At 38.9% G+C, this 20,068-nt stretch overlaps 2 protein-coding genes across 7 annotated transcripts in view; one reads left to right on the forward strand and one right to left on the reverse strand.

The window, feature by feature from the left end:
• The window catches only part of LOC145983924 (tetratricopeptide repeat protein 39B-like), an 84,990-nt gene extending 82,714 nt beyond the window's left edge, over positions 1 to 2,276 (reverse strand). The window contains exon 1 of one of the 2 annotated variants that reach the window (XM_083117081.1): positions 2,185 to 2,276. The gene's annotated coding sequence lies outside the window, so the exon portion shown is untranslated. Of the gene's footprint in view, positions 1 to 1,884; positions 1,973 to 2,184 lie in introns of those variants that run through there. The other variant, XM_083117082.1, reaches the window with a different exon arrangement.
• Positions 2,277 to 2,507: 231 nt separating this feature from the next.
• Positions 2,508 to 20,068, forward strand: part of Tbc1d22 (TBC1 domain family member 22) — a 95,975-nt gene continuing 78,414 nt past the window's right edge. For 3 of the 5 annotated variants that reach the window (XM_083117084.1, XM_083117088.1, XM_083117087.1), the window contains exons 1-3: positions 2,508 to 2,590; positions 19,173 to 19,378; positions 19,842 to 19,929. The gene's annotated coding sequence lies outside the window, so the exon portion shown is untranslated. Of the gene's footprint in view, positions 2,591 to 2,618; positions 2,707 to 19,172; positions 19,379 to 19,841; positions 19,976 to 20,068 lie in introns of those variants that run through there. The other 2 variants (XM_083117085.1, XM_083117086.1) reach the window with 2 other exon arrangements.

The raw sequence follows: 20,068 nt of genomic DNA on the forward strand, positions 1-20,068 counted from the left end.
TTAATACAATTTATTCCAACACACAATCCTACACATTTAAAAAATGCAAGTAAATGTTTTCTTCAACAAGTAGATTTATATGTAAGAAAGTTTACATCTCAGGTGTACCTTATTTAATCCTGACATCTCCGAAGGAAATTGGCATTTACACGTGCAAGTTTATCTACTGTAATTCTCCTGATTTCTCCTACAATACAATCTTTTAACTCATGGATGGTGAGCAGATTGTCTTTGTATACTTTATTTTTTTAGATTTACCCATTTATCTTTCCACTTTTATTCAGAACTGACCCTGTTATTCTAAACTTTTTACGAGGTTTAATATAGTGGTCCTATGTGGAACGGGAACACCAGGAAATTTCGTTGCACTTCTCCACAATTCCTCTTTCTGCAGTACCACTCAACAAGATAAATCCTTTGTTGTAATGTAAGCTTTTGTGGTGCCACATTAAGCCACAATCTTCAACACACGGACACGACACAACACAACTTCCGAGGGAGGATTATACTGGCGTCAGTCTGCAATGTCAACAGAAAGGGAAAGACAGCCAAGACAGGGAGAGCGAAAAAAACAGACTGTAGTGTGCGACTGTCACGGACCCCTTTCACCGGAAAAGACAAGCGCTGACACCGGGCTGCTTGCTGCCGAGTCTCGTAGCGAATGTCAGGAAATGCTCTGTAGTTACTTGAAGCTTCAAACCCCAATTGTTTCCAGTATTTCCGCGGTGGCTCAATCGGTAACACGTCTGACTACCAAGCTAAAGGTCCTGGGTTTGATCCCCAGCCGGTTCAAATCCGGGAACTTTTCTAATGATGGAAGAGGCCCCGGCGTCCACCCAGCGTCGAATAACATGGGTACCTGGGGGAAACCCTGAGGGGTAAAGGCGGTCAGGGGCGTGATGCTGATCACATCACCCCCACTCATGACGGGATCAAGAAAGGGTGGGGCATTACCCCCACACCCCCCATACCGGTACTTGTTTACTATCCTTCGGACATATTTATTTATTTTTACAGAAGAAACTACTTACCGTAATAAGTTCCTGTAGCATTGTCGAACATCAGGAAGGTGTTTTGTGTGATGTGGGAATGTTTCATAGCTGAAATTCATGTTGTTCGTTGAAAATTAATTCTCCGACGGAGAATAGCTAGCCCCACGAACCATTGGAACGTGGATAGGTTAGTTCTGTTAGGTTAGGAAACATAGTTAAAATTTGGTGTCGTGTTAGTATCAGGATCTAGAAATTGGAAGTAATTGTGAACCATTGGCGCTAGCCCCACGAACCATTGCTGCGTGGTTAGGTTAGTTCGTCTGTCAAGCGAAAAGGCCTATCAGAAAGACGTACTGGTAATGTGAAAAATTGCAATTAATTTCATCAAAACAACTTTGATACACCTTCAGGAATGTTCCGCGAAGCAGATACGTAAGTACAAATGTTAAAAATTGATGAAACGAAAAAATTATGGGTGTCCGAAGGATAGTAAATTTTTACCAAAATATGTTATTAACGTGCATGCAATATAAATATATATGTGTTCATACTCTACAGTTGTAGGATTGTAAATATTGCCAAAAGAAGAAATGAACCATACAAGTTAGGAACTTTAGGACGTTAGCATTTTCTACCATGTACCAAATATTGCCAGATTGATTACACGATCGAAGTTATCATTTCATTTATTCCATGTGGTGCATGTAACCATCCTAGCTTATATGGGTTACTGAAATGGTAGACATTTAACAGAAATGAAAACAGTAAATAGCAAATATATGTTAAATGCGTAACCAGTACACCTTGAACTCCTCGTTGTACTTAATCTAATCGCTAAAATTCGTCGAAATAACCAAAAATAAATGTCTGCACAGGTAACAACTACACCTACTTTTCTTTAAAGCAGATACAATCACACCGGCCAGCCGAAAAGCGAAGGTCCTGGATAAAAAGTATAACACACTTCCCACATTAGTAGGTTCACACTATTACGAAATCAAGGTAATGACGTAGGTAAAGTTAATTACTAAAACAATACCGTAGACGGAAGATAAATATAATTACGAAACCTGTGAGCATTTCTAAGTAGTCATTCATTTACTTACAAGAAGAACCTTCAGAACTCAAATAATAAATTGTTGAGCCAAATGAAATAGTCTGAATTGGTTCCTAATCACAAAATCGCACTCACCTGGTCTTGTACACGAAACAATTGCCACTTATTCAGCACCTTTTTTTCACCTCATTTTGCCTTCTTTACTGTTTTGTACGTCTTCTGCTAGCCTTCGAGTTCACTTGTTTTAACCACAAAGTTAGTCAAGTGTACGCCTCGAAATGAAAATAAAATTGAGTAACGCTCATAGGAGAAGTAATTAAAATAATAAATGAATAACGATGGGTAAATCTTACTAGTTTTATAAATTTGTTTTTTGCATGTGTAAATATTTTATTTTTATCCGAAGTTTGTGATTAAATTGTTTTATTACAAGATGCCTACTGCTACCACTAGGTGTCAGTTACGATGTGGCGAAGAGTGTAACGTCAACAGGAGAACGTCGTCAAACTGGATATGTTATTAAAAATCATAATTTAAGCTAGTAAGTTGCAAGAAAGAATAATTGTTCTTTATTCAATATGCTTATACAAAAGTTGCGTGTAGAATTATATATTTTAGATGAAAATAATTATAAAACAAGTGGCAAGGACTAGTTCGGTAAGTTTTTATAGGCCTAATTTATGTAGGTGTGCGACTTATAGTGATTGAGTAAGGTTTGTTTTGGTTGTAGGTTGGTGGGCGAAAATTGTCCTTGGTCCAAGTAATCTCATAAAAAAATAAAAAATTAGTTTGTAGCATGGAAGAGACCCTTTCAGTTATTTACCATAGCGTGGTTGTTAACTAGTATTTTGCGATGACTTTAAGTTGCTACGTTATGTATAATAACTTGACCTTGCTTACAGAATACTTACACCACAAGCAAGAAGAAAATTGATATTATTTTAGTTTATTTATTTCAGTAAAAAAACATATCTTTGTGCATATTTTATACTCTTATGGGGTTTATGTATGTGTTTACATTTCTCGCCAATACACATGACTGTATATAAGAGTTTATTATTTTTTTTAAGTCCACTTTGAGCAGGAAGGCTAATTGGGGCCCAAATTCCTTTTGTTTTATTGCGATTTCATCATGCTACAGATGCAAGTTTTACATGGTTTGATTTCGATGTACGTCTGTTAACACACACTGCGGAGTTTTAGTGATTACTTAAGGTTTTGTTCAATATATGCTTTTGTGGTTAGGTTTGGTTCCCTTAGCATTAAAATAAAGTCCCTAAATGCATTCTATTAAGGTTCTCATTTCATTCTACATTCATTCTAACGCTTCTACGATATTTACTGTCACTTGTCGATGGAGGATATCTTGTCCATGAGAAGTGCGTAAGGTAATTTTCAAGTTTTTTTTTCCAACATAAATAACTTTTTTGATTCCAAACAGTGCTCATTACTTTAAGGAAGGTTCAAATTTCATGTGGCAATGATTTCCAAAATTCTACGATAACTAGTCTTTGTGCTAGGAGAAATCATAAAACAATGTGAACCTTTACCATGCAAGGAAATTACGTTTAACCAACTAGACAGAAGATTCAACAAATGCCTGTCTGTTGCTTTAAATGGTCATTTGACGTGACCGTACACCACACACACACCGGTCCGGAAGGTAGTGCAGACACCAATACACTACTTGACTCCAAATCAAGGAACTACACTGCAGGAGGCCTTAGAAAGGGCACTTCGCGGGCTAACAGCAGACGTCGCTCTCAAACTGTTGCCGATACTCTCGTGTCGTCTGCTCCTCAGCCGAACAAACAGCCAGAGGTCACTCACCCCCCCCCCCTCCAACCGGGCTCGCTCATTCATGGACCTGATTGGTTCTCGCAGACACACCCCCATATTGTCGTCTGCTGCAAGCCCGCGAAGTGATCTTTTTATGGCCTCATAGATTATAGACAATTCTGTTGCACCGTGCAACTAGGTGCTTCGTTGCAAAGAGAGTCAAAAAGTGCAGCAAACTAGTGGTTCTGATCCCACTTTAAACTGTAGGTCCGGTCCCAATTAGCCTTACTGTACATAAAGTCAAACCAAACTCAAACTCTATAAAATGACCATGACGACACACGCACAGTTATTTGCCATATGGAAATTTCTAATGTTAACAGTTCAGTCCTGATTGAAGATAGGAAAGTGATACTATAACTTGACAAGTTTAAAAACAAGACGCTGCAATCCATTGTTTGCGCACCTCCCATCACATTTCCCCACCCCATTGTCTGCGGCGACGTTCGTTCGCAGTGTTGCAAACCTGGAGGGAGAGGAATCGTCTGAGAATTTTCAACGAAATTTGAATGTGAAAGACATGAATTAGTATCCCCTCACCTACGCTACCTATTGATTACGCTAAATTCTAAATACATTTTGATATTTTCCCTTTAAACCTTAAATGAATTAAGTTATATTAGGGATATTTCTTACCAGCATAAGAAATGTAACAAATAAAATGATAGAAAAGTGAAAAATATATAAACGATAGAACTGAGCTCACCTTCTAAATGTTTTCCTGTTCTCCTTCTTCAGTTTCACTCTCCCACTCATCCGAGTCTGTGTCTACCGATGAATCTGTGTCCGTGTCTGAATTGGCTTCACCAAGTCTAATTATCAGTTCATCTACACGCTCGTCCATAAGTCCATCTCTTTCAAAGTAAGAATCTTCAATTTTTTTCACGTATTCACAACATTTAATCCATTTCTGTACAGAATATTCACTAAATAATTTTCCCAGCAAATCTTTCTTTGCGTCCAGTGAATCCGAAATGAATTCCCTTGCCTTACCCTTGAATTCCCCCCCCCCCCACAAGTTAAATGGGATTTAAGTCTGCGTGGTAAGGCGGAAGTCGTATTATGGTGTGCCCCGCGTTTCTAAATTTCGTGTCAATCGCATACTGTTTCACATAAGGTACAATTTGAATTTTTAAGTACAATTTCCTTTTGTTTATTGTTCACAATGCTTTCACTCTATTCTCCACATCGATTTCAGTTTCGTTTGCAGGTTTGTCTGTTGCTGAGAGCCACTGTACCATGAAAATCATCATATTTGTTTTAGCTTAATTTTGCTGAGTTGGCACCACTGGTACTCTCAACGCCAGACCAGTGAGTAGAATAGTGGTGGGGAGGATGACGTAATAGGAAGTGCTCCGCAGCGATCTGCGCATATCGGGACTTAACTTGTCAGGCTATATTAACATTCAGTTTTACAAAGGGATTATATTTATAGACAGGCTTCGAAATTGGACTTTGATATTTTGGTATCATTTGGCAATGTATGCACAATATATGCTTAAAGAAGAGTATTAATCAGTGGTCAGAAGTAGCGAGCTACTTGTAGCATCGCTACTGTAGCTAGCTACAAAATTTGTAGATGTAGCTGTAGCGATGCTACATTTTATTTTTATTTTTTTTTTATTTATTTGAGAAATCCTGAATACAGAGAGGATCCATTTTATATCAGGATATCAACAGCGAGAAAAATAGAAATTAACAAATGAGAAGCACGCACACATATGTAACAAGAATAATACAATAAAAATAATATAAAAAAATAAACAATAATAATAAAACAATAACAAGGGTATAACAAATATTAATTTCTCTTCAGCTGCTTGATGCACGCATTTCTGAAAGCCTGCTTAGATAGATGGAAGCCTGGAGGATCAATTAGTGTATTGTACCTTGTTTGTAGCCTATAGAGAAATGACCTTTGTTCTAGGGATAGCCTTGAGGCTTTTGTGTAAAAGAAGTTGTTGCATTTGCTGTTGGTACGTGGGATCCGGATGCGAAGATGTGGCAAGAGTTCGTTAGTGAAAAGTTGTCCATTCATGATTTTGAAAAGAAATGTTAGATCTGAAACTTGACGGCGAAGGGACGGATCGTGAATTTGAAGAGTGGATAGAATTTTGAAAATTGTAGTTGTAGCGGTAGCAAAAATTTCGCTACAGCTACATTTTTCCTCAGCATTTTGAGGTGAATTTTGAGTGTGGCAACAGCATCAGAAAAATCGACAATAACCCTTAATTTTGCAGGAGGTTCATAAAAACTGTCTATTACATGGAGATACAGATTATCTAGATTGTAGATTATAGATATCTGCGTAATTTATTTAATTAGTAGCTGAATAATTCAGATAACCAGATAACTAACTGACATATATGAATATATTCCTGCTAACAGCTACGTTTTTTTAGCTGCATCACTAATTTGGGGAGAAACATGCCTCTTTTGCTGCACCACTGGAAAAAATTGCCTCGTTTGCGTCACCCCCGGAACAAATCCTGTGGATATTCATGGTGTAAGACACCAAAATGTCATTAATTGCTGTGTAAGACACAACTTGCAGTGCAAAAACAAGCGATGGATTTTCCACTGAATTAACAAGGGAATAGTGCCAGCAATAAATGGCTCAGTACGTTAACAGCATTGATCATCATCAGTATATAGGATCTCACCAGCAAGAAATTATTGTTACAAGAATGATAGAGTTTCTGGAATTACAATTATTTTCGCGATAGTATTTGTTCACAAATTTTAAAATTACAATATGCTTAGCTTCACTACACCCACTGTCTGTCGGATCTCCTCATTTCTTATTCTATCCCTTCTGGTCTTCCTCAAAATACTCCTTAAAAATTTAATCTCCACTGCCTGCATCTTTTCTTTGTCTCTCTATGTTATTGTCCAAGTCTCTGCTCCACACGTAATTATTGGCACATAGTATGTGTTATATTTTACCTTCTTGCATTTCATAGGTACATCCCTGTTCCATATTAATCTTCGAACGCTTTGATTTAGTCCACCTCCCACTTGTCCTCTTCTGTTTACCTCCTCATCTATTCTTCCACTTCTCTCAATCATGACAATGAGGATGAATGGTTTATTTAATTATTCTCTTATCTATAGTCACTTTCTGCCACTTTTGGCTAATTGTGAGAATGAGGATGAATGATGAGCAGTGTGGGGAATGGAGGAGCAGGAGGATCTCATCCTCCCAACTTAACGTCTTTCCTAGTTTTTGTTTTGAGTCCATTTTATGCATAGATAAGCTGATTGAGACTGGATCCTAACCACTATGTGCCTCCGCCGGGTATCGAACCTGGGGCCCTTTTGTAGTCAAAGAGCTCCAGGTACTTTTCTTTCAAAATGCTGACTTCATATCAGTCTAAAAAAAATGAAATATTTATTCTCAAGAAAAATATGTTGATGTGAACATAAATACGAAATCCTACCAAATTTTATTTCTGTCCACCCAGCGTCGAATAACATGGGTACCTGGGGGTAAAGGTGGTCAGGGGCGTGATGCTGATCACATCACCCCCACTCACGACCGGATCAAGAAAGTGTGGGGCGTTACCCCCACACCCCCTATACGCCTTCATGGCGTGGTGCTATGCACAGGGGAGCACTTTTTTTTATAGTTGTAATAATTAATTTGGGTAACACCCTAATTGCAATATTCATATATCAAATTTGAATTGATATGCCACTTGCATAGGTATGGCATTCTCAAAAACTATAGTAAAAATAAGTAACTGAAGTAACACTGCTATCAAAATTATCGAACGACTGGAATAATGATAATAAATAACAGAATCTATTTACCAGTAGTAGGGGATTTTTTTAATACCCATATGGTGGTTTCCATTTTTTTTTATGCAGAAGTAGCGCAAAAAATAGTGAGTAGCGAACAGGAGTAGCGTAGAGAGCTACTTTTTGGTAAATGTAGCTGTAGCTGTTGCGAAGCTACATTTTGGAAGAGTAGCGGTAGCTGTAGCGAAGCTACTTTTCAAATGTAGCGTTTTGATCACGTATTAATATTATTTGGACCAAGTTGGAGTTGTGTAATATGATATCATGCATTTTCTGTGTGAATCAAATTCTACACATGCCTATAATCCTGTACCGAACAAGTCTCCTGATTGCTTATTACATTTTATCATTAGAACATTTTTTTCCATCCTTAAAAGTGTATGTGAATAGGTTAGCCAGTGCCGGAGCCTGACATTTTTACGTAGTCATCGCAAGACTTGTGAAACGTCACTGTCAATCTTTCAACCCGGGAAGGGGGCATTCCTACATTGTTAATGATGATAACAGTGTTTGGGTACTTGTTTACTATCCTTCGGACACATTTATTTATTTTTACAGAAGAAACTACTTACCGTAATAAGTTCCTGTAGCATTGTCGAACATCGGGAAGGTGTTTTGTGTGATGTGGGAATGTTTCATAGCTGAAATTCATGTTGTTCATTGAAAATTAATTCTCCTACGGAGAATAACTAGCCCTACGAACCATTGGCACGTGGATAGGTTAGTTCTGTTAGGTTAGGAAACATAGTTAAAATTTGGTGTCATGTTAGTATCAGGATCTAGAAATTGGAAATAATTGCGAACCATTGGTGCTAGCCCCACGAACCATTGGCGTGTGGTTAGGTTAGTTCGTCTCAGGCAAGCGAAAAGGCCTATCAGAAAGACGTACTGGTAATGTGAAAAATTGCATTTAATTTCATCAAAACAACTTTGATACACCTTCAGGAATGTTCCGCGAAGCAGATACGTAAGTACGAATGTCAAAAATTGACGAAACAAAAAAATTAGAGGTGTCCGAAGGATAGTAAATTTTTACTGCATATTCTAACTTCCTTACAAGAATTCGTAATGACGTAAGAGGCTTACATAAAAATGCTTTGCTTCAAACTGTATGGATAGCATGGCATTGTTAGACTGCAGAAAAGCACCAGTAATATGTAAAGTAAAACAAAATAATCTAAAGCACTTGTTAACACTTCACAAACATGTGCAATCTGAACACCAGTTATATGAATACTGATGCATACTGTGCCAAGGTCAGCTTATGTCTTGTGGGTCTAAATGCTGGCAGGTAGGATCCCACTTACCGATGTGCTAGTCAAGGTTACTTTGTGCATTTTTTTAAAATGAACAAATTACTTTTTCAAAACTTGAAAATTACATCTACGATCATCACAATTATTCTAAAGTCTTTCCTCAAAGGCCTCCCTGAAGGCATAGTGGTCATGTTGTCACCTTGCAATCAAGGGGTCTCCAGGTGGAGGAAGATAGTGGTTTGGATTCTACTTTAAACTGTAGGTGCAGTTCTAATTAGCCTTTCTGAGCATAAAGTGGACTTATAAATAAAACTCAAACTCATATACCTGCACAACTTGTAACAATCATTACACAGGCGGGATCATGTCCATGTTTTTCTGGACTTTTTTGGATATCACATACAGGATAATAAAAATGCTGGAAATAAGTTTGGAGCTAGAATAAAGATATTTGCACATTTTGAAACTTCAGAAATTAGTTCAAGAAGAGAGTGTGTGCTCATCTAATGAAAAATGTGTAGATAGTAACAGCATAAGCATGCATGGCAGTAGATATAATCCTGAAAAGACCATTTCTGCTCTGCCTAGCCTACTCATAAAGTTTTTTGTAGATGAAAGTAGTAGTCTCTTCAGTGTGTGTAATGATTAGGGAACGGAACTTTATGTGCTAAAAAACTTAGAAATATTTAATTTTTTATGTGTCATAAATGTTGAAAATATGTGATAAAAACAGGAAAATATGTGACAAAAATAAAAAATATTTGGTAACAAAAACAAAATATTACATGCATTTTAAACACCTGAAATTAGTTTCTAAATGCTTACTTCTTAGCGGGCTATTTTTTGGAAGAGTTGCAGTGGATCACCATAGTTTTTTCCAAATTTTGCATTGTAAATCTGTGACTATTATCTCTAAAAAGCATCTTATATTGTGAGAAAGATCGCTCCACGTCACAAGAAACATTTGAAGCACGAAATGTCACTAACGCTGAAGTTTTCCAAAGCTTCCTCTTCCTCTACTTCACCTTCCAAAACACGTGCAATTTGGCACAAAGTTTGAAAACCTTGATTTTTCCCAAAAATTTCAGTACATTTAGACATTAACACTTGAGGGTTAGATCCAATGGGGGTAATATTTTCCCCCAATAGGATCGTAGGCGAGGTGCCAGAAGTCTGCCAGCGAGCGTGTTCAAAGACAAAGCAAACCTAACACTCTCGATATGAAAGAGAGGTGCAGAGAATAACATTTTTCCTTCGTGGATTTCGAGGTAGCTGAAGTCAATGAGCGATTTTATGTATTTAAAATGAAAATTTGAAAAATATGTATTTACATACGGAAAACTGGAAAATATGTGTTTTTATGTAAAATAAAATTTGCTGTGTTGACATATAAGGCTATGATCAGAATTTTGGCAAAAACGAGGGTCTCTATCTTATCGCAGAAAAAAACATTTATTTACCTAAAGTTCCGTTCCCTAGTAATGATGTTAGGGGAATAAATTTCAGTTACAGTTAAAAAATGAAATTACATTAGACTCTGAAAATTAGTAACAGACTGGTACTAGGGGACAGTAATGAGAAGAATAACACTAAAAATACAACCTTAGTGACAATGAAGTTCGACCAGTCACAAATATAGGAGTGCGTTGTGAAAGAAGGAGAACACATTCATATGCTGAACATATTTTATTCAGCAGGCTACATGGAACAAAGGAAAACATAAATTTCCGCTGCAACGCAGCAATGTGTGGTGTCCACACAAAATAAAACATTTTCGTCCATCTACACGTGACATTGAAGTTCGACCACTGTTAGAAGGGATCCTGTTTACCATGGTGTGACGCCGCCCCATCGGCGATGAACTGTGGCATGCTGCGGACGAGTCGTTCAAGGTATTCCACATCAATGCGGTGCCATTCCTCCTGCAGGCAGGCGATAAGAGCAGCCACTGTCGTGGGTCCTCTCTGTTGCACACATCGCTTAAGAACATGCCACACATTCTCAATGGGCGAGAGGTCGGGACTCGATGGTGGCCATGGCAGAGTTCGCACGTGATGGCGAGTCAACCATTCTTTTGTCAGCCACGCTGTATGAGGCCTGGCATTGTCGTGTTGAAAGATGAGACGCCTCCTGTGGAACAGGTGCCTTCGCACTGTGGGAAGATGCCGCTCCAGTATGCGTGTATAGGCATGTGCATTCACGATGCCCTCACAGACGTGTAGTGGGCCAACCCCAGATGCCGTCATGCATCCCCATACCATCACTGATGCAGGTTTCTGTACCCGACGTGCATAACATTTTGCTTCATTCTGTTCCTCCTTCCGACAAATGACTGTTTTCCGTATTTTCCCGTACACAACAATGAAAATGGATTCGTCCGTCCACAAAACCCTGTTCTACTGCCGAAATGTCCATCTCCGGTACATTCGTGCCCACTGTAGTCGATTGCCTTTGTTCAACATGGAAAGGAAGGGTCTACGTTTTGCCTTGTACACTCTGTAACCGCATCGCTGTAGGTAACGGTGAATGGTTCTGGTTGACACTTCAATGTGAAAGTGTTCTCGAGCCCACAGTCGTAATTCGGCCACAGAAACATGATTGTTGGTCTGGATATAGCGCCTAAATATCCGTAGGTCACGCACGCTCAGCAGGCGTTTTCGACCGGGGGCCTTACCTGGCTCTGTAGTACCCGTATTTTTGTGGTGTTTGATGATGCAGTGGACGGTTGACTTGGGTAAGTTCAGTTGGCGCCCTATTTCCCGTTCACTGAGTCCATCCCGTTGCAACTCCACCACTCTTCTCCTCACGGTGTTGTCAATAGGTTTGCCCCTGGCCATGGTGATGATGCAATGCGGTTCCTCGGTGCACAGCACGTGCTTATATACGGCGGACTCCCTTATCGTGTCCGTGATGTCATGCTTCCATCGAATGTGCCACTATCTGGAATTTACCGTTTGAGTCTGGTGCTTGGTCGATGTTCAATGTCACGCGTATAGTTCCCCGTTTTCGTTCTTTACGTGACCTTGGGTGCAACATGCTGGGATCACGATTCTTGCCTGCTCACACGCCTCCTCTTACACACATGCGTCACTTCTGCGGGTCACCCATTCCACCGCCTATGCCTCTGTGCATTTAATCACGTATTCCTTTCTGGTCAAACTTCATTGTCACCAAGGTTGTACATTTATTTCATTCTTGTCTGTGTGTACTACAAGACAGATTTGACCATGATTTATTGAAGGTAATTTTTGAGTATCTTTGCCAGAACACCCTCAGACTGATCCTAGTCCACAGAAATAAAAGAATTTTAACTTTTATACAATTGCCAGAAAATTATTTTTTTTAATGGTGAATGTTATGTTATGAACATTTTCTGTTCTTCGCTTACAGAGATGCATTTTTGTGAAGTAATGGGTGGTCTTGTGTGGTACTGTTTTATAACTTCAGTCAGGCATGTGAGCTGTGTGTGAGAAATTATATATTGCTATTGGGAGTGTTGTTGGTTTTGTTCATTGTGGGGTACACAAGAATAAGAAATGCATTGAAAATCAAGTTGCATGTGGTTACGGTGTGTTTTATAAAAGGATTATTGTGAATATCTGATGCTAACATCTAGTTCACTGCACATTTTGACACTAGGTGTAGTGCGAGCAAAGGAAGTGGTGGTTCAAGGAAATTGTGTTCAAGTTCAAAAGATTCAACAATTCCTTGTCTGCTGGTTTAAACATTTGGATCATTTGTGAGCACGTGCCATGTGATCATACAGAATGTAGTGACATGTCCAGACACCACGTACACTATGTGACATGCAGTCAACAAAGTAAATGACTTGGTGTTGCACTCTGTAACCAACTAGACACGTGAGTGCAAAGACTCAAAAAGTGCAACAAACTAAATGGGGCTGGGATTCCTCTGATGTCACTGAAGAATTATCCATGGTGGGGGGGGGGGGGTTTGCTGTTATCCTTGCAGAGGAATGTCATTATGTGCACGTGATTGCAGCGTTGAAAGTAATTTAAAATATTTTGTAAGGTTTAGTCCTGTAGATTTTTTTTTTTGTGTATATATGTGTGCATATAATGATAGTTCATGTGAAAGGAATGTGTTGCAATATACGACTTTGGCTGTGTTTGCAGTCTACCACTGTACAACCACATAGTGGAAAATGCTTATTTTGAAGGAAAGTTAGATTTAATGGGGTTAATGATTTTACATTGTTAGGTTAGGACTGTTGGGTCTGATGCTGATTGTAACTTTAGTTTTTTGTTAGGTTTGATGATGTTATACAATTTTGGGTACCCTTAAGCCTCCATACCCCTGCTAGAAAGTGAAAATTTTATATATATATTATAGTGGAGTAATGAGCATTTTTTTGGTGGTACTGTTTATTACATCACTTTCATTGTCGCCAACTCCCTGTGGTTTGAACTAAATCTGTGGAATTATGCATTGGTTTTGGTTTATAAATAGCTTTTGGTTTTTGAAAGTTATGGTTTAAAAGAAGAATGGCAAATGCATGTGAAAGAAAGTTGACATGTACATAGTTACATTATGTGTGTGGTTTATATCTTAGAGCGGTACTGGAAGTATTGGAGATTGAAAGTTGGCAATTGTGGTGCAACATCACGGAGTTGTGAGATTTACTCCAGAGGATGTTTTGTTTCATGTCACATAATACTTCATTTGTGTTTGGAAGGTGGGCAGGGGTTGCACATCTGTAGTGTGGTCTGTGCTTGTGCACGTAAGGGAATGTACATTTTTTTAGGGTAAGTACTTTCTCAAATTATAAATTTTTGTTCATATTTGATGTTATGCTAGGCGTTTCCTGCTATTTGGGACTACGTATGGAAAAAAAGGAGTGAAAGTAGTTCAGAATTGGACTGGTTAGTGCATCGCGCTTTGACACCAGGGGTTACGGGTTCGAATCCCAGCCTGGGTGTGGATGTTCGTGAGTGTCCATTCATCATATCATCACTCATCCCCTTCTTTGCAAATTAGCCAAAAGTGGCATAAAAGCAAAGTAAAATAAACCAAATCACTCAATACTTGAGAATTGGAGTTTCTTCTATTTACACGGGTGATACTTATGGATCAAATGTGTGTCTTAATATTGTTGAGAGTCTTAGATTTATTGGTGTTTATAATTTTACATTGTTAGGTTTGGTGCTGATAGCAATTTTGGATGTTTTGGGTCAATTGTGAGTGCTAAGTTTGATGGTGTTCTTTAGGAATTTCAGTGTGCATACAGCCAGATTTTACCAATAAGAAGCAGTGAAAGTACTCTGAAATGGCAGACTTTTACTTCGAGGGCCATACTTTGAGATTAAATCTCTGTTATTTGTGTTTACTGCACACTATAACGAATGTTATATTATATACACACTGAAATCTGTCAATAAAAAAAATCCAAATAATTCTGGAGGGGGTACAGTGGGTCAGTGGTCCCCATTTTTGTGAGGTTGGAAGTGCTAAGTTTATTGGCATCAGCATTTGCACTCATTGTTTCACAATATGCAGCAGCATTTACAGTTTCTCCTTTTACCCCAAAATCAGCAAGAATGACACACTGTCTGTCCCAGCAAACTGTAAGCAAAACCTTTCCTGCAGATGGGGTTGTCCTGAATTTTTTTGGGTGGGGACGATTTTCTGTGTTTTCCATACCATACTCTGTCGCTTTCATTCAGGGGTGTAATGAAAAACCCACGATTCATCCCCAGTAACAATGCAGTCGAGGAATGTGTTTCCAGCCTTATGGTACTGGAGCAAATGCTCAAGACTATCCCATGTGATCCTTCATATGCTGTGGTGTGAGCCGTCTGGGGAGCCATCTCGCTGACACTTTGCAATACCCAAGTTCTTCATGGATGATGGTGTATGCACTGCCATATGAAATGCCCACTGCATATGCTGTTGTTTGGATTGTTGACCCCAGTCCTCCTGAATCAATGCCTCCACAGCGTCAACGTTGCTCTGTGTGTGGGATGTGCGAGGTCTTCCAGAACGGGGTTGTTTGAAGACATTTATATGCCCTACGTTGAACTTTCCACACCAGTTACAGACATTTGCGAATGTCATGCACGTGTGACCATGCACTGCACGCAGCTCACGATAGACTTCAGGTGGTTTCTCTCCCTTTGAGCACAGAATCCGAATCACACTTCGCAGCTCAACTGTGTCGAATGTTACACTCTGAAGTGTTTGGGCTCACCCAAGGTTTTTTGAAAGTTGGCACCCCTGGAAGCTATAATCAATAAATGTTGGGCTCATTTTCTGTTCATGATGGTTGCGGTAAACGCGGTTTAAAATTACTTACGTGAAATTTAAAAGATTTCGTAATTCCGCGTTGCACAATTTAATGGTTCAATCCTATTAATTTCGAAGATCCACTGTCTTCATTCACAAAAGGGTACGGCGTTTGAAGCGGAGATGGTACCGCGTCAGTACATTGTTTGTTCCCGGGCGGCGGTGGTTGCGATTTTTCCCGTTCGGCAGCACTGGCGCGCGCATCTTGGTTTGCGTCGTCTGCTTCCTGTTGTCCGGTGGCGTTGCAAGTTGGGGGTTGGGGGGCTGGGCCGTGTTGCTCGGTAATGTGCCGTTCCTGTTCCCCGCGTGGCTGGAGGGGGGTCGAGTATGCGCATAGAATCTTTTCTTTTTCAGGTCGGGGATCTTTCTGAGGACAGGGTGCCAAGTTGGGTGTGCTTGTCCATTGTCTAGGTTTAGTGCTGGTTTCTGCTGGATGATAGCATGGGTTTCTTTGATGGTGTTTTCTATGACAGAGCCGGTTGGGTGAAGTATGGATATGGAGATGTAAAAGATTCCAAAAACGACACACCTAAATCAGGCCTCTCCCAACACCTCCACTCCACTAACCACACCATCTCCTCCATATCCATACTTCACCCAACCGGCTCTGTCATAGAAAACTCCATCAAAGAAACCCATGCTATCATCCAGCAGAAACCAGCACTAAACCTAGACAATGGACAAGCACACCCAACTTGGCACCCTGTCCTCAGAAAGATCCCCGACCTGAAAAAGAAAAGATTCTATGCGCATACTCGACCCCCCTCCAGCCACGCGGGGAACAGGAACGGCACATTACCGAGCAACACGGCCCAGCCCCCCAACCCCCAACTTGCAACGCCACCGGACAACAGGAAGCAGACGACGCAAACCAAGATGCGCGCGCCAGTGCTGCCGAACGGGAAAAATCGCAACCACCGCTGCCCGGGAACAAACAATGTACTGACGCGGTACCATCTCCGCTTCAAACGCCGTACCCTTTTGTGAATGAAGACAGTGGATCTTCGAAATTAATAGGATTGAACCATTAAATTGTGCAACGCGGAATTACGAAATCTTTTAAATTTCACGTAAGCATTTTCTGTTGTTATCATTGTTCAATACCTGTGAGGATTTTTTGCTTTGAGGTTTGTACTGATTCATGTAATCACAGATCCTACATCCTGTTTTCCATTTCTATTCAACACAGTATTTTGGTTGTAAAGTGAGGGTTATACCGAACAAGGTTATTGAACTAGAAACCACGCCAAAAGAAACATCTGGAGCAATTTAAAGTTATGTTAAAGACATTATTTGTATTATTTCAAGTTATGTTATATGCTTATTATTTGTTTGCCATTCCAGGTCATATTGCAAATGTTGAGAGTATTTTCATTAATATCAGCACAATGGACTGATGAGATATGTACATTTCTCATAGTCTGTACAAGGTTTTGTACGGAGTTGGAGTTTTTGTCTTCAATTCACTTTATGCATAGATTGGCTAATTGAGACTGGACCTACAGTTTAAAGTGGGATCCGAACCACTTTCGCCTCCACCGGGGAGGCAGGTTTTGTACTAGTTTGTGTAATTTTAAAGAATTTGACTGCTCAGTTTCATAAATATATTTTGACATCCTGAATTTTCGAGAAAACTTGGCTGATCTCAGAAGTGGGAATTAAAATGCATGTAGTAAGAAGTATTATCTATTAGTTTATACTAGTTTAGTGCTGATTACTAATTTGGGAATTTTGTATTTGAGAAATCATGGGAAAATTATTTGTTTTTAAAACTGTCATTTTAACATTATTCACAAACATGTTTAGCAATGTGCATTCTTTACTGAGAATGATTAGTGTCCTACATTTTGATTAAGAGTCCTACATTTTGCAAGAGCATGTCCTACTTTTACCTTATACCTAGGTAGTGATCTTGTTACCCCAACCATAAAGTGTAGTTTATATCTTCTGTTTGGCTGCATTAGGTTAGGTAATACTTCCAATTTCTATACATACATGGTCTGTTATGGAGTTTATTTATTTGCCATCAACAGAGATAAAATTACTCCAATTACCATGAAAATACAATATAAATGAAAAGTTAAACATAAGTATGTTATGATTGATTGATTTGCTTCATTTTACTTTACTTTTTTGTGCCACTTTTGGCTAATTTACGAAGATTTGTATGAGTGTTGATGTGATGAAATTGATGAATGGACACACAAACATCCATGCCCAGGCCAGGATTCGAATCCGGGACCCCTGGCACCGTAGGGTGATGTACTGATCACTCCACCACGGGGGCCGGCAAATATGTTATGAGATGATGATATACATATGCTATAAATGTTATACTAAAATGTGAAGACATGGTTGTTATTATATTCATAATAATTTGATAAAAAATACATATAATTGAGTTATATTGAATCAAAATCATAATTAAATCATATAAGGACTACTACATACTAACATATTAAGTGAAGAAGAAGAATATGAATGTGGATTTTACATACCGTTATACACTTGTCTGTTATTATTCATGGCCTTCAGTTTGGCTCAGGGTCGAGGTAGCACATGACTGCAGACGATGAGGCATGACACAGATGCCGGCAACACAAGTTAGTACTCATTATGTAAGGTAAGTATACAAACGCAAATCAAAACATTTCTGCCCCTATTATTTTCAGCTTAATATTAGTGTGATTGAGAAACCGAGGTATACATTTAATGCAATAGGTTTCTCTTGGAATGACCCAGTGTTAACTCTTGGCTGCTCCACTGCATTGGCACTGCTGTCAGTTTGCAAAGATGGCTGTAGTTATCAACACGTCCACATTGTATGAGCAGCAAAGTGTTATTCATTTTCTATGGAGCAAGAGATGAACACCCATCGAGATCCATATGGAAATGCAACCGACGTATGGGGATAAGTGTCTCGCTTTGAGAAGCGTGCGGTGGTGGTGTTGTGAACTCGAAAATGGCAGAGAAGACCTTCGTGACAATGAGCAATCGGGGTGTCCTCTCTACTCACTCACAATGGAAAACATTGCTCAAGGTCTTCTGGGATTGCCGAGGACCACTCCTGTTGGATTTCATGCCACGAGGTGACACCAATAATGCTGACAGCTGTCACATTTGCAAGCTGCCATCATGAAAAAGCGCCAAGGGATTCTCTGTGTGGACAATGTGGTTATCCTCCACAATAACGTTAGGCCTCATGTAGCAAACAGGACCATGCACAGACTTCAGTCATTCGAATGGGAGATTCTGGAGTATGCAATGTATAGTCCAGACCTTGCCCCCAGTGATTTCCACATGTTTGGTCCACTGAAGAAGTTCCTGGCAGGACAGAGGTTCATTTGCAACAATGAAACAATGACTGCTGTCTGGCAGTGGTTCCACTATCAACCGGTCGAATTCTACAACAGTGACATCTGCATACTAGTGGTGCGATGGGACAAATGCCTGAACCGCTGTGGTGACTATGTGGGAAAATAGTTCAAGGTACATACAACAATTCCTATATTTTGATTTCCCTGCATGTTTATAAATTAGAGCTAAGACTTTTCGATTTGCCCTCATAATTGTCTGCATGCTAAAGATATGTGCATAAGAATAAGTGGGATGTTATGGATCGAAAATTTCGGCATCTATGCCATGCCTCGCCGTCTACAGTCCCATACTACCTTGGCCCCGAGTTAAACTGAATGCCCGGTATATAGACTATGGAACAGAAAGACTTATGATTAAGAATATATACAGATTTTAGATAATGTTTTATATAGAAGAATACTCATTGGCAAGTACTGATTTTATTACCTTTTTGTAGTCAGCAATATCAAGATTGAAATCAACTTTGACTTTTGTGTGCAATTCTATTATACACTGTGGTAATCCTGAATAGTGGTGATTGTTTATACCTTTGTTTATATCTTTCAGTTTTGGGGATGTTATACAATAAGAAATATCTACTTGGAAAATTACATACACTGGCATTGAAACATATTTGATGAAGAAACTTCTAGATATTTAATACGCATGTTACAGCTTTACATAGAAGCATGTGTTGTGCCAGTTCTCTTCTCTCACTAAGAGTAAGAAATGCAAATTCTTGTAACAAGGCAGCGTAGGAGATTCTGTTGCAGGTATTTTATATTTTTATAGTTCAGATATCTTAAAAACTTTTCGTATTTCTTCTGTTTGATCGAAATGTGATTTATAAATTGGTGACCAAGTAGCAGATGCATATTCAAGTTTACTTCTAACTCAACTATTACGAAGAGGAATAATAGTGTCATTGTTACTTAGATTTAGACAGTTTTTTATCAGAAAACCTATTGATCTGTACACACTATTTGTTATGTAGGATATTTGTTTATGAAACTATATATTACAATCAATTATTATTTTGTTTCAGTTTTTCGCCATTGATGTAGTATGTATATTCTGTTGTGTATCTTTTATTTGACAGTATCATAAAATTACATTTGACTGAATTAAATCTCAGGTTATTTTCAATGCTCCATTAAGTTAGATTTCTATGATCACTTTGAAAATCTATAGTATCTTAAAGAGTTTTAATTTGTTTATATATTTTTATATTTACAGTGTACAAGACATTCAGAGAATACAACACATAGCAGCAGGTCATTTATGAAGAGAATAAAAAGCAGTGACCCTACATTGGAAACTTCAGGTACTCTCGACTGTGCAGTCACGTAAATGGTTTTGCATTTTTAAATGTAAGATATTGTTTTATATTATTTAGGGATGGGACAGATTAATCAGTACTCTATTGGTATTGGGCGATATAGGCATATTGGTAATATTGCCAA

This window comes from Lepisma saccharinum, chromosome 2 (assembly GCF_977018435.1).
Source record: "Lepisma saccharinum chromosome 2, izLepSacc3.1, whole genome shotgun sequence".
NCBI classification, from domain to species: domain Eukaryota; kingdom Metazoa; phylum Arthropoda; class Insecta; order Zygentoma; family Lepismatidae; genus Lepisma; species Lepisma saccharinum.